Source organism: Abramis brama, assembly GCF_963993115.1.
Source record: "Abramis brama genome assembly, chromosome: 17".
NCBI lineage: Eukaryota > Metazoa > Chordata > Actinopteri > Cypriniformes > Leuciscidae > Abramis > Abramis brama.
Window position 1 is genome coordinate 36624701 of NC_139979.1, and position 16590 is coordinate 36641290.

Consider the following 16590-nt stretch of genomic DNA (forward strand, 5'->3'; position numbering starts at 1 on the left):
CTTGAGGCAAAGTTGTTCAGGATGAGGAGATCTATCAAATGATATGCATATTGTGTGGATATTTGTAACACCACGTGATTACAGAGCCGTAAAACTCGTTAGCGCCAACTAGTGGCCGATTTCTTTTAAAATTCTTACAGACCTCTAGGGCCATGAGCCGAACATGCCCATTGAGTTTCGTTTCGATCGGCCTCCGTTAACCTTGTCTAATAGGTGCTCAAACTTCATTGGCCGATGGCGGCCATGTTTTTTGAGATACGCCAATGTCCTCATACACATACATGGCACCTTGGACCAAGACACTGCATACCAATTTTCAAGTCAATCGGACTAACGGTCAGGTGGTTATAGCCTGATTTATGTTTTTTTCATGTTATAGCGCCACCATGAGGCCAATCGTCGCGATTTTTTTACTGTGACCCCAGATTGAACTCATACACATGTGTACCAAGTTTGGTGAAGATACCTCATTTACTTCGGGAGTTATAGCCATTTTAATAAAATAGGCCCCTCCCACAACGTACGTTTTGGCGCCCCTTAGCGACCGTGAATCGAAATTTCAACTTTTTTTCGATAATTATTGATATTCAGTCTCCAGAGAACATTTCTGCACTGGTTTGGTACCAATCGGGTAAAAAACCAGGGACTAGTTCGCAAAAGTAGGTTTTTGACAAAATTCAAAATGGCGGAAAATCTATCATGGCGGAAATGAAATCGGAGATATACGTTTTGTTCGTCAGGCGTCCAGCTTTCCAATGATATAAGACACTTGAGTCTACGACATACGGTCTAGGAGTTATGAGCAGTTTCGCGCTTTTGGTTGTTATAGCGCCACCTATGGGCCAATCGGGGTCATAATCTCTGAACCTTTCCTCGATTTTTGTACTACCATCTGGCAAAGTTTCAAAGTTCCAGCTCTTACGGTTTGGGCTGCACGATGCGTTTTACGGCAGAATAATAATAATAATAATAATTAAAGCTGCAAGCAGCATTTATCGGGGTTCAAGCATTTAAGGCCTTTAAACACATAAGCATTTAAGACATTAAGATTTATTTAGAAAGCTTTGAACCACTGAAATAATAGATGGAAAAGTCCATTTACAGCCAATACAGGAAATTTACCATAGGAAATATATGGTTTTCAAAGCTTTTTAACAGTTATAGCGCCACCTATGGTCCGATCTCCATAAAAATGTCCATGCTTCTTTAGCATGTTATTTCACATATGCCCATCAATTTTTGTGAAGTTCTGAGTTTTTATTTAGGCTTTATAGACGTTTGAGTGTATTTGGACACGCCTATTTTATAAATGATCCTCTTATAGCCAACCAAAAGCAAAATTTTAACTTTTTTTTGATAATTATTGATCTAGAGAGTCCAGAGAATTGTCCTAGACTGGTCTGGTTCCGATCGGGCGAAAAACCAGGGACTAGTTCGCAAAAGTAGGTTTTTAACATATTCGTGAATAATTAATAAACTGTTTGATTGACAGCAATGGTTCTAGAGGCAAAGTTGTTCAGCATGAGCAGGTCTATCAAATGATATGCATTTTGTGATGATAAGTGTAACACCACGTGATTACAGAGCCATAAAACTCGTTAGCGCCAACTAGTGGCCGATTTCTTTCAAAATTCTTACAGACCTCTAGGGCCATGAGTCGAACATGCCCACCGAGTTTTGTTCCGATCGGCCTCCATTAACCTTGTCTAATAGGTGCTCAAACTTCATTGGCCGATGGCGGCCATGTTTTTTGAGATACACCAATGTCCTCATAGATATACATGACAGCTTGGACCAAGACACTGCATACCAATTTTCAAGTCAATCGGACTAACGGTCAGGTGGTTACAGCCTGATTTATGTTTTTTTAATGTTATAGCGCCACCATGTGGCCAATCGCCGCAATCTTTTTACTATGACCTCAGATTGACCTCTTACACAGGTGTACCGAGTTTGGTGAAGATACCTCATTTACTTCTGGAGTTATAGCCATTTTAGTAAAATAGGCTCCGCCTTCTTTAAACATTTTGGCGCCCCTTAGCGACCGTCAATCGAAATTTCAACTTTTTTTCGATAATTATTGATATTCTGACTCCAGAGAACATTTCTGCACTGGTTTGGTTCCAATCGGACACAAAACCAGGGACTAGTTCGCAAAAGTAGGTTTTGGACATAATTCAAAATGGCGGAAAATTTGCATACCGGAAATGAAATCCTTGAGGCCTTTTTTGTTCGGCTTGACCCAAGGATTCCAATGATATAAGACACTTGAGTCTGTGACAAACGGTTAATGAGATTTAAGCAAAAATATGATTTTTTTTTGTTTTTTGTACTGTAGCGCCACCTATGGGCCAATCGGGGTCATATTTTGATAACCTCTCCTCGATTTTTGTACTACCATCTGGCAAAGTTTCAAGTCTCTAGCACTTACGGTTTGGGCTGCACGATGCGTTTTACGGCAGAAGAAAAATAATAATAATAAAAATCAGTACAATTACAATAGGGTTTCAGCACTTCGTGCTTGAACCCCTAATTAAAGCTGCAAGCAGCATTTATCGGGGTTCAAGCAGTTAAGGCCTTTAAGGCATTTAAGCATTTAAGACATTAAGATTTATTTAGAAAGCTTTTAACCACTGAAATAATAGATTGAAAAGTCCATTTACAGCCAATACAGGCAATTTACCATAGGAAATATGTGGTTTTAAAGCCTTTTAACAGTTATAGTGCCACCTTTGGTCCGATGTCCATAAAATTTGGCATGCTTGTTAATGATGTTATGTGACATATGCTCACCAATTTTTGTGAAGTTTTGAGTTTTCATTTAGGATTTATAGGCTTTTTAGTGTATTTTGCCACGCCCATTTTATAAATGACCCTATTACAGCCATCCAAATGCAAAAGTTCAACTTTTTTTTGATAATTATTGATCTAGAGAGTCCAGAGAATTGTCCTAGACTGGTTTGGTTCCGATTGGGCAAAAAACCTAGGACTAGTTCGCAAAAGTAGGTTTTTAACATATTTGCGAATATTAAATGAACGGTTTGATTGACAGCAATGGTTCTTGAGGCAAAGTTGTTCAGTATGAGGAGATTTATCAACTGATATGCATATTGTGTGGATGTGTGCAACACCACGTGATTACAGAGCCAAAAAATCTCGTTAGCGCCAACTAGTGGCCGATTTCTTTCAAAATTCTTACAGACCTCTTGGGCCATGAGTCGAACATGCCCATCGAGTTTCGTTCCGATCAGCCTCCGTTAACCTTGTCTAATAGGTGCTCAAACTTCATTGGCCGATGGCGGCCATGTTTTTTGAGATACGTCAATGTCCTCATAGGCATACATGGCACCTTGGACCAAGACACTGCATACCAATTTTCAAGTCAATCGGACAAACGGTCAGGTGGTTATAGCCTGTTTTATGTTTTTTTCATGTTATAGCGCCACCATGTGGCCAATCGCCGCAATTTTTTTACTGTGACATCAGATTGACATCATAAATAATTGTACCGAGTTTGGTGAAGATACCTCATTTACTTCTGGAGTTATGGCCATTTTAGTGAAATAGGCTCCTCCCACAACATACAATTTGGCGCCCCTTAGCGTCCGTGAATCGAAATTTCAACTTTTTTTCGATAATTATTGATAATTAGACTCCAGAGAACATTTCTGCACTGGTTTGGTTCCGATCGGTCGAAAAACCTAGGACTAGTTCGCAAAAGTAGGTTTTGGACAAAATTCAAAATGGCGGAAAAATTTGCATACCGGAAATGAAATCGGAGATATACGTTTTGTTTGCCATGAGGTCTTGATTACATTGATATAAGACACTTGAGTCTACGACATACAGTCTAGGAGTTATGAGCAGTTTCGCGCTTTTGGTCGCTGTGGCGCCACCTATGGGCCGATTTGGCTAAGTCCGTGTATCTGAGTAGCGAGCAATACTACTACCATTTGACCAAGTATCACATCTCTAGGCCTTACGGTTTTGGCTGCACGATGCGTTTTAGGGAAGAATAATAATAATAATAAAAATCAGGGCAATTACAATAGGGTTTCAGCACTTCGTGCTTGAACCCCTAATTAAAGCTGCAAGCAGCATTTATCGGGGTTCAAGCAGTTAAGGCCTTTAAGGCCTTTAAGGCCTTTAAGCACAAAAGCATCAAAAGTTATTAGTTTTATTTAGCAAGCATCTAACCACTGACATAATAGATGAAAAAGACTATTTACAGCCAATACAGGCAATGTACCATAGGAAATATATGGTTTTAAAGCTTTTTAACAATTATAGCGCCACCTATGGTCCAGTCTCCATAAAATTGTTTACTGTGACCTCAAATTGAACCCATACACATGTGTACTGAGTTTGGTGAAGATATCTCATTTACTTCTTGACTTATAGCCATTTTAGTAAAATAGGCTCCTCCCACAACAATTTACCACATTCTAGTATTATTTACTATGATTCTAGCACGATTGTGCTCCAATAGTAATTGTTATATAAGTGATTTTTTAGTGTCTTATTGTTATATAAGTGATTTTTAGTGTCTAATAAATGTAAAAGCATATGTGAGTAGACTTCATTAATAAGTAGAATGGCCAGCAGAGGGCAGTAGAAGACCACATATTGGCACACTTTCACTTTAAACTTCTTGTTTTTCACCATTTTTCTGCACTAAAGCAAACCAGTTTTTCCATTTTAACTCCATAATGCATGTTTACACACACACACACACACACACACACACACACACACACACACACAAAGACAAATGTTGTTGTTTTTTCAATGCTATTGGAATGTGTCATTATGAAAATATATTTGAATGGTCTATAAACATTTCACAAAGTCTTTGTAAGCTATTAATCAGATGATTCAGAATTTATTCAGAAACCTAAGACTACACACACACATTATGTTGTAGATACAGATATTTGATATATATGATGTGATCAAACTGTCAATACTAATACTTTAACAGATGGATTTTGACTAAATGTAATTGTAAATGTTCAAATAGGGATTTTATAAAGTCTCAATATAAATTATAGAACAATATGACAAAATGACTATTTTAAACAGCAGGGGGCAGTAAAATACCACTTATTGGCTTAATATGCCATTATATTCATATCATTTTCACCTTTTTAACTGTTATAGAGGCAAATTTTGTCCGATCTGTCTGAAAATTTTCATGCATGTTCAGAGTGATATTTCACATGTTCTGACTTGTTTTTAAGAAGGTTTGAACATTCATTAAAGAGATATAGGCTTTCGGGGACACTTGGTAAAGGCCACATTTTGAAGTGAACCTATTATAGCTATCCAAATGAAGTAGTTCAACTTTTTCTGACAATTATTGTTCTAGTGAGTCCAGAGAATTGTATTGCACTAGTTTTTAACATTATGATATAAAAAAAAATTATATGATCAGAGATGGAAAAGTCCATTTACAGCCAATACAGGCAGTTTACCATAGGAAATATATGGTTTTAAAGCCTTTTAACAGTTATAGCGCCAACTATTGTCCGATCTCCATAAAATTTGGCATGCTTCTTAATGATGTTATGTCACATATGCTCACCAATTTTTGTGATGTTGTGTTTTTTCATTTAGGATTTATAGGCTTTTTAGTGTATTTTGCCACGCCCCTTTTCTTTATGACCCAATTATAGCCATACGAAAAATTCAAAAGTTAAACTTTTTTTTTGATAATTATTGATCTAGAGAGTCCAGAGAATTGTCCTAGACTGGTCTGGTTCCGATCGGGCGAAAAACCTAGGACTAGTTCGCAAAAGTAGGTTTTTAACATGTTTGCGAATATTTAATGAACGGTTTGATTGACAGCAATGGTTCTTGAGGCAAAGTTTTTCAGCATGAGCAGATCTATCAAATGATATGCATTTTGTTACGATAAGTGTAACACCACGTGATTACAGAGCCATAAAACTCGTTAGTGCCAACTAGTGGCTGATTTCTTTCAAAATTCTTACAGACCTCTAGGGCCATGAGTCGAACATGCCCACTGAGTTTCGTTCCGATCGGCCTCCGTTAACCTTGTCTAATAGGTGCTCAAACTTCATTGGCCGATGGCGGCCATGTTTTTTGAGATACACCAATGTCCTCATAGACATACATGACACCTTGGACCAAGACACTGCATACCAATTTTCAAGTCAATCGGACTAATGGTCAGGTGGTTATAGCCAGTTTTATGTTTTTTTCATGTTATAGCGTCACCATGTGGCCAATCGCCACGATTTTTTTACTGTGACCTCAGATTGACATCTTAAATAATTGTACCGAGTTTGGTGAAGATACCTCATTTACTTCTGGAGTTATGGCCGTTTTAGTAAAATAGGCTCCTCCCACAACATACAATTTGGCGCCCTTTAGCGACCGTGAATCGAAATTTCAACTTTTTTTCGATAATTATTGATATTCAGTCTCCAGAGAACATTTCTGCACTGGTTTGGTACCAATCGGGTAAAAAACCAGGGACTAGTTCGCAAAAGTAGGTTTTTGACAAAATTCAAAATGGCGGAAAATCTATCATGGCGGAAATGAAATCGGAGATATACGTTTTGTTCGTCAGGCGTCCAGCTTTCCAATGATATAAGACACTTGAGTCTACGACATACGGTCTAGGAGTTATGAGCAGTTTCGCGCTTTTGGTTGTTATAGCGCCACCTATGGGCCAATCGGGGTCATAATCTCTGAACCTTTCCTCGATTTTTGTACTACCATCTGGCAAAGTTTCAAAGTTCCAGCTCTTACGGTTTGGGCTGCACGATGCGTTTTACGGCAGAATAATAATAATAATAATAATTAAAGCTGCAAGCAGCATTTATCGGGGTTCAAGCATTTAAGGCCTTTAAACACATAAGCATTTAAGACATTAAGATTTATTTAGAAAGCTTTGAACCACTGAAATAATAGATGGAAAAGTCCATTTACAGCCAATACAGGAAATTTACCATAGGAAATATATGGTTTTCAAAGCTTTTTAACAGTTATAGCGCCACCTATGGTCCGATCTCCATAAAAATGTCCATGCTTCTTTAGCATGTTATTTCACATATGCCCATCAATTTTTGTGAAGTTCTGAGTTTTTATTTAGGCTTTATAGACGTTTGAGTGTATTTGGACACGCCTATTTTATAAATGATCCTCTTATAGCCAACCAAAAGCAAAATTTTAACTTTTTTTTGATAATTATTGATCTAGAGAGTCCAGAGAATTGTCCTAGACTGGTCTGGTTCCGATCGGGCGAAAAACCAGGGACTAGTTCGCAAAAGTAGGTTTTTAACATATTCGTGAATAATTAATAAACTGTTTGATTGACAGCAATGGTTCTAGAGGCAAAGTTGTTCAGCATGAGCAGGTCTATCAAATGATATGCATTTTGTGATGATAAGTGTAACACCACGTGATTACAGAGCCATAAAACTCGTTAGCGCCAACTAGTGGCCGATTTCTTTCAAAATTCTTACAGACCTCTAGGGCCATGAGTCGAACATGCCCACCGAGTTTTGTTCCGATCGGCCTCCATTAACCTTGTCTAATAGGTGCTCAAACTTCATTGGCCGATGGCGGCCATGTTTTTTGAGATACACCAATGTCCTCATAGATATACATGACAGCTTGGACCAAGACACTGCATACCAATTTTCAAGTCAATCGGACTAACGGTCAGGTGGTTACAGCCTGATTTATGTTTTTTTAATGTTATAGCGCCACCATGTGGCCAATCGCCGCAATCTTTTTACTATGACCTCAGATTGACCTCTTACACAGGTGTACCGAGTTTGGTGAAGATACCTCATTTACTTCTGGAGTTATAGCCATTTTAGTAAAATAGGCTCCGCCTTCTTTAAACATTTTGGCGCCCCTTAGCGACCGTCAATCGAAATTTCAACTTTTTTTCGATAATTATTGATATTCTGACTCCAGAGAACATTTCTGCACTGGTTTGGTTCCAATCGGACACAAAACCAGGGACTAGTTCGCAAAAGTAGGTTTTGGACATAATTCAAAATGGCGGAAAATTTGCATACCGGAAATGAAATCCTTGAGGCCTTTTTTGTTCGGCTTGACCCAAGGATTCCAATGATATAAGACACTTGAGTCTGTGACAAACGGTTAATGAGATTTAAGCAAAAATATGATTTTTTTTTGTTTTTTGTACTGTAGCGCCACCTATGGGCCAATCGGGGTCATATTTTGATAACCTCTCCTCGATTTTTGTACTACCATCTGGCAAAGTTTCAAGTCTCTAGCACTTACGGTTTGGGCTGCACGATGCGTTTTACGGCAGAAGAAAAATAATAATAATAAAAATCAGTACAATTACAATAGGGTTTCAGCACTTCGTGCTTGAACCCCTAATTAAAGCTGCAAGCAGCATTTATCGGGGTTCAAGCAGTTAAGGCCTTTAAGGCATTTAAGCATTTAAGACATTAAGATTTATTTAGAAAGCTTTTAACCACTGAAATAATAGATTGAAAAGTCCATTTACAGCCAATACAGGCAATTTACCATAGGAAATATGTGGTTTTAAAGCCTTTTAACAGTTATAGTGCCACCTTTGGTCCGATGTCCATAAAATTTGGCATGCTTGTTAATGATGTTATGTGACATATGCTCACCAATTTTTGTGAAGTTTTGAGTTTTCATTTAGGATTTATAGGCTTTTTAGTGTATTTTGCCACGCCCATTTTATAAATGACCCTATTACAGCCATCCAAATGCAAAAGTTCAACTTTTTTTTGATAATTATTGATCTAGAGAGTCCAGAGAATTGTCCTAGACTGGTTTGGTTCCGATTGGGCAAAAAACCTAGGACTAGTTCGCAAAAGTAGGTTTTTAACATATTTGCGAATATTAAATGAACGGTTTGATTGACAGCAATGGTTCTTGAGGCAAAGTTGTTCAGTATGAGGAGATTTATCAACTGATATGCATATTGTGTGGATGTGTGCAACACCACGTGATTACAGAGCCAAAAAATCTCGTTAGCGCCAACTAGTGGCCGATTTCTTTCAAAATTCTTACAGACCTCTTGGGCCATGAGTCGAACATGCCCATCGAGTTTCGTTCCGATCAGCCTCCGTTAACCTTGTCTAATAGGTGCTCAAACTTCATTGGCCGATGGCGGCCATGTTTTTTGAGATACGTCAATGTCCTCATAGGCATACATGGCACCTTGGACCAAGACACTGCATACCAATTTTCAAGTCAATCGGACAAACGGTCAGGTGGTTATAGCCTGTTTTATGTTTTTTTCATGTTATAGCGCCACCATGTGGCCAATCGCCGCAATTTTTTTACTGTGACATCAGATTGACATCATAAATAATTGTACCGAGTTTGGTGAAGATACCTCATTTACTTCTGGAGTTATGGCCATTTTAGTGAAATAGGCTCCTCCCACAACATACAATTTGGCGCCCCTTAGCGTCCGTGAATCGAAATTTCAACTTTTTTTCGATAATTATTGATAATTAGACTCCAGAGAACATTTCTGCACTGGTTTGGTTCCGATCGGTCGAAAAACCTAGGACTAGTTCGCAAAAGTAGGTTTTGGACAAAATTCAAAATGGCGGAAAAATTTGCATACCGGAAATGAAATCGGAGATATACGTTTTGTTTGCCATGAGGTCTTGATTACATTGATATAAGACACTTGAGTCTACGACATACAGTCTAGGAGTTATGAGCAGTTTCGCGCTTTTGGTCGCTGTGGCGCCACCTATGGGCCGATTTGGCTAAGTCCGTGTATCTGAGTAGCGAGCAATACTACTACCATTTGACCAAGTATCACATCTCTAGGCCTTACGGTTTTGGCTGCACGATGCGTTTTAGGGAAGAATAATAATAATAATAAAAATCAGGGCAATTACAATAGGGTTTCAGCACTTCGTGCTTGAACCCCTAATTAAAGCTGCAAGCAGCATTTATCGGGGTTCAAGCAGTTAAGGCCTTTAAGGCCTTTAAGGCCTTTAAGCACAAAAGCATCAAAAGTTATTAGTTTTATTTAGCAAGCATCTAACCACTGACATAATAGATGAAAAAGACTATTTACAGCCAATACAGGCAATGTACCATAGGAAATATATGGTTTTAAAGCTTTTTAACAATTATAGCGCCACCTATGGTCCAGTCTCCATAAAATTGTTTACTGTGACCTCAAATTGAACCCATACACATGTGTACTGAGTTTGGTGAAGATATCTCATTTACTTCTTGACTTATAGCCATTTTAGTAAAATAGGCTCCTCCCACAACAATTTACCACATTCTAGTATTATTTACTATGATTCTAGCACGATTGTGCTCCAATAGTAATTGTTATATAAGTGATTTTTTAGTGTCTTATTGTTATATAAGTGATTTTTAGTGTCTAATAAATGTAAAAGCATATGTGAGTAGACTTCATTAATAAGTAGAATGGCCAGCAGAGGGCAGTAGAAGACCACATATTGGCACACTTTCACTTTAAACTTCTTGTTTTTCACCATTTTTCTGCACTAAAGCAAACCAGTTTTTCCATTTTAACTCCATAATGCATGTTTACACACACACACACACACACACACACACACACACACACACACACAAAGACAAATGTTGTTGTTTTTTCAATGCTATTGGAATGTGTCATTATGAAAATATATTTGAATGGTCTATAAACATTTCACAAAGTCTTTGTAAGCTATTAATCAGATGATTCAGAATTTATTCAGAAACCTAAGACTACACACACACATTATGTTGTAGATACAGATATTTGATATATATGATGTGATCAAACTGTCAATACTAATACTTTAACAGATGGATTTTGACTAAATGTAATTGTAAATGTTCAAATAGGGATTTTATAAAGTCTCAATATAAATTATAGAACAATATGACAAAATGACTATTTTAAACAGCAGGGGGCAGTAAAATACCACTTATTGGCTTAATATGCCATTATATTCATATCATTTTCACCTTTTTAACTGTTATAGAGGCAAATTTTGTCCGATCTGTCTGAAAATTTTCATGCATGTTCAGAGTGATATTTCACATGTTCTGACTTGTTTTTAAGAAGGTTTGAACATTCATTAAAGAGATATAGGCTTTCGGGGACACTTGGTAAAGGCCACATTTTGAAGTGAACCTATTATAGCTATCCAAATGAAGTAGTTCAACTTTTTCTGACAATTATTGTTCTAGTGAGTCCAGAGAATTGTATTGCACTAGTTTTTAACATTATGATATAAAAAAAAATTATATGATCAGAGATGGAAAAGTCCATTTACAGCCAATACAGGCAGTTTACCATAGGAAATATATGGTTTTAAAGCCTTTTAACAGTTATAGCGCCAACTATTGTCCGATCTCCATAAAATTTGGCATGCTTCTTAATGATGTTATGTCACATATGCTCACCAATTTTTGTGATGTTGTGTTTTTTCATTTAGGATTTATAGGCTTTTTAGTGTATTTTGCCACGCCCCTTTTCTTTATGACCCAATTATAGCCATACGAAAAATTCAAAAGTTAAACTTTTTTTTTGATAATTATTGATCTAGAGAGTCCAGAGAATTGTCCTAGACTGGTCTGGTTCCGATCGGGCGAAAAACCTAGGACTAGTTCGCAAAAGTAGGTTTTTAACATGTTTGCGAATATTTAATGAACGGTTTGATTGACAGCAATGGTTCTTGAGGCAAAGTTTTTCAGCATGAGCAGATCTATCAAATGATATGCATTTTGTTACGATAAGTGTAACACCACGTGATTACAGAGCCATAAAACTCGTTAGTGCCAACTAGTGGCTGATTTCTTTCAAAATTCTTACAGACCTCTAGGGCCATGAGTCGAACATGCCCACTGAGTTTCGTTCCGATCGGCCTCCGTTAACCTTGTCTAATAGGTGCTCAAACTTCATTGGCCGATGGCGGCCATGTTTTTTGAGATACACCAATGTCCTCATAGACATACATGACACCTTGGACCAAGACACTGCATACCAATTTTCAAGTCAATCGGACTAATGGTCAGGTGGTTATAGCCAGTTTTATGTTTTTTTCATGTTATAGCGTCACCATGTGGCCAATCGCCACGATTTTTTTACTGTGACCTCAGATTGACATCTTAAATAATTGTACCGAGTTTGGTGAAGATACCTCATTTACTTCTGGAGTTATGGCCGTTTTAGTAAAATAGGCTCCTCCCACAACATACAATTTGGCGCCCTTTAGCGACCGTGAATCGAAATTTCAACTTTTTTTCGATAATTATTGATATTCAAACTCCAGAGAACATTTCTGCACTGGTTTGGTTCCGATCGGGCAAAAAACCTAGGACTAGTTCGCAAAAGTAGGTTTTTGACAAAATTCAAAATGGCGGAAAAATTTGCATACCGGAAATGAAATCGGAGATATACGTTTTGTTTGCCATGAGGTCTTGATTACATTGATATAAGACACTTGAGTCTACGACATACAGTCTAGGAGTTATGAGCAGTTTCGCGCTTTTGGTCGCTGTAGCGCCACCTATGGGCCGATTTGGCTAAGTCCGTGTATCTGAGTAGCGAGCAATACTACTACCATTTGACCAAGTATCACGTCTCTAGGCCTTACGGTTTGGGCTGCACGATGCGTTTTAGGGAAGAATAATAATAATAATTAAAGCTGCAAGCAGCATTTATCGGGGTTCAAGCATTTAAGGCCTTTAAGCACATAAGCATTTAAGACATTAAGATTTGTTTAGAAAGCTTTTAACCACTGAAATAATAGATGGAAAAGTCCATTTACAGCCAATACAGGCAAGCTTTTTAACAGTTATAGCGCCACCTATAGTCCGATCTCCATGATATTTTGCATGCTTGTTAATGATGTTGTGGCACATATGCTCACCAATTTTCGTGAAGTTCTGAGTTTTCGTTTAGGATTTATAGGCTTTTGAGTGCATTTTGCCACGCCCATTTTCTTTATGACCCAATTATACCCATGCGAAAAATGCAAAAGTTCAACTTTTTTTCGATAATTATTGATCTAGAGAGTCCAGAGAATTGTCCTAGACTGGTCTGGTTCTGATCGGGCGAAAAACCAGGGACTAGTTCGCAAAAGTAGGTTTTTAACATATTCATGAATATTTAATGAACAGTTTGATTGACAGTGATGGTTCTTGAGGCAAAGTTGTTCAGCATGAGCAGATCTATCAAATGATATGCATTTTGTGATGATAAGTGTAACACCACGTGATTACAGAGCCTTAAAACTCGTTAGCGCCAACTAGTGGCCGATTTCTTTCAAAATTCTTACAGACCTCTAGGGGCTTGAGCCGAACATGCCCATCGAGTTTCGCTCCGATCGGACTTCGTTAACGATGCTCAAACCTCATTGGCCAATGGCAGCCATGTTTTTCGAGATACGCCAATATCCTTTTAGACATACATGGCCCCTTGGGCCAAGACACTGCATACCAAATTTCAAGTCATTCGGAAAAACGGTCAGTTGTCTATATGTTTTTATTTGTTTTATAGCGCCACCATGTGGCCAATCGACGCAATTTTTTTACTGTGACCTCAGATTGACCTCTTACACATGTGTTCCAAGTTTGGTGAAGTTTACTTAATTACTTCTTGAGTTATAGCCATTTTAGTAAAATAGGCTCCTCCCACAACGTTAATTTTGCACCCCCTAGCGACCATTAATCGAAATTTCAACTTTTTTTCGATAATTATTGATCTTCAGACTCCAGAGAACAATTCCGCACTGGTTTGGTTCCGATCGGGCGAAAAACCAGGGACTAGTTCGCAAAAGTAGGTTTTTGACAAAATTCAAAATGGCGAAAAATCTATCATGGCGGAAATGAAATCGGAGATATACGTTTTTTTCTTCAGGAGCTCTGGATTTCAATGATATAAGACACTTGAAGCTACGCCTTACGGTCTGGGAGTTCTGAGCAGTTTTGCGCTTTTGATTGCTATAGCGCCACCTATGGGCCGATTGGGCTGAGTCCGTGTATCTGAGTAGCGAGCAATAGTACTACCATCTGGCAAAGTTTCAAGTCTCTAGGTCTTACGGTTTGGGCTGCACGATGCGTTTTATGGCGGAAAAATAATAATAATAATTAAAGCTGCAAGCAGCATTTATCGGGGTTCAAGCAGTTAAGGCCTTTAAGGCATTTAAGCACAAAAGCATCAAAAGTTATTAAGATTTATTTAGGAAGCATGTAACCACTGACATAATAGATGGAAAAGACCATTTACAGCCAATACAGGCAATTTGCCATGGGATATATATGGTTTTAAAGCTTTTTAACAGTTATAGCGCCACCTATGGTCCGATCTCCATAAAATTGTTTACTGTGACCTCAAATTGAACCCATACACATGTGTACTGAGTTTGGTGAAGATATCTCATTTACTTCTTGAGTTATAGCCATTTGAGTAAAATAGGCTCCTCCCACAACGATTTGCCACATTCTAGAATTATTTAATATGATTCTAGCATGATTTACTATCATATACCATGTTCCAGAATGATTTATTAGGATTCTAGCATGATTTACCTTGATACACCTCATTTCAGTATTATTTACTATGATTTACAATGTTTCTAGCATGATTAACCACATTACTAGCAATTATGTGAAGTGTCAGTGCAAATGAGGTGATGAACACTGACAAAATATTATTGTGTTATAATAGTTAGTTATATACGTGATTTTTGTGTGTGTGTCCAAGTATGAATGCAAAAGCACATGTAAAATATTTCATTATTAAGTAGAATGGCCAGCAGAGGGCACTAGAAGACCACTTATTGGCTCACTTTCACTTTAAACCAGTTTTCTGCACTAAAGCAAACCAGTTTTTCCATGTTAACTCAATGCATGCTTACACACACACACACACACACACACACACACACACACACAGCATAGTTAACCATGATTTACCATGATATACCACGTTCTAGTATTATTTACCAGGAGATAAACGACAATCTAGTATTATTTACTTTGATTTACCATGTTTCTAGCCTGATTTATCACATTACTAGCAATTATTTGAAGTGTCAGTGCAAATAAAGTGATTAACACTGACAAAATATGATTGTGTTATAATGGTTATTGCTATATAAGTGATTTTTTTAGTGTGTATTCAAGTATGAATGCAAGCACATGTTGAAATATTTCATTAATAAGTAGAATGGCCTGCAGAGGGCAGTAGAAGACCACTTATTGGCTCACTTTCACTTTAAACCAGTTTTCTGCACTAAAGCAAACCAGTTTATCCATGTTAACTCAATGCATGCTTACACACACACACACACACACACACACACACACACACACACACACAGCATAGTTAACCATGATTTACCACATTACTAGCAATTATTTGAAGTGTCAGTGCAAATAAAGTGATTAACACTGACAAAATATGATTGTGTTATAATAGTTATTGCTATATAAGTGATTTTTAGTGTGTATTCAAGTATAAATGCAAGCACATGTGGAAAAATTTAATTAATAAGTAGAATGGCCAGCAGAGGGCAGTAGAAGACCACTTATTGGCTCACTTTCACTTTAAACCTCATGATTTTGACCAGTTTTCTGCACTAAAGCAAACCAGTGTTTCCATGTTAACTCAATAATGCATACTTGCTACATATGCTACACACAATAATGCTACACACACACACACACACACACACACACACACACACACACACACACACACACACACACACAAATGTTTCAGTGATATTGGTGTCACATTCACCTTCATCACATTCACCTTCTGTCTTCATCACATTCACCATCTGTCGTCATCACCTGCACCTGCTCCTCATCACCCTCCTCATCATCACCTGCTCCTCATCATCATAACCGTCACCTGTTGTCCTTGTCTTGATCTGTGTATTTAAGTTCCCCTCTCATCCATTATCATTGTCGGTTATTGTTTGTGCACTAGCACTCTGTTATGTTTGTTTTCATGTTGGAAAATAAAACCTTTGTTATATTTGTACCACACACACACACACACACACACACACACACACACACACACACACACACACACACACACACATCATTTATCATGATTTACCATGGCTGATACCAATACCAATATGAGAAAATGACTATTTTAAACAGCAGGGGGCAGTAAAATACCACTTATTGGCTTAACATGCCATTAATTCATATCATTTTCACCTTTTTAACTGTTATAGAGGCAAATTTTGTCCGATCTGTCTGAAAATTTTCATGCTTGTTCAGGGTGATATTTCACACGTTCTGACTTGTTTTTAAGAAGGTCTGAGCATTGATTAAAGAGATATAGGCTTTCGGGGACACTTGGTAAAGGCCAGATTTTGAAGTGAACCTATTATAGCTATCCAAATGAAGTAGTTCAACTTTCTGACAATTATTGATCTAGTGAGTCCAGAGAATTGTATTGCACTAGTTTTTTAACATTATGATATGAAAATTATATGATCAGAGATGGAAAAGACCATTTACAGCCAATACAGGCAGTTTACCATAGGAAATATATGATTTTAAAGCTTTTTAACAGTTATAGCGCCA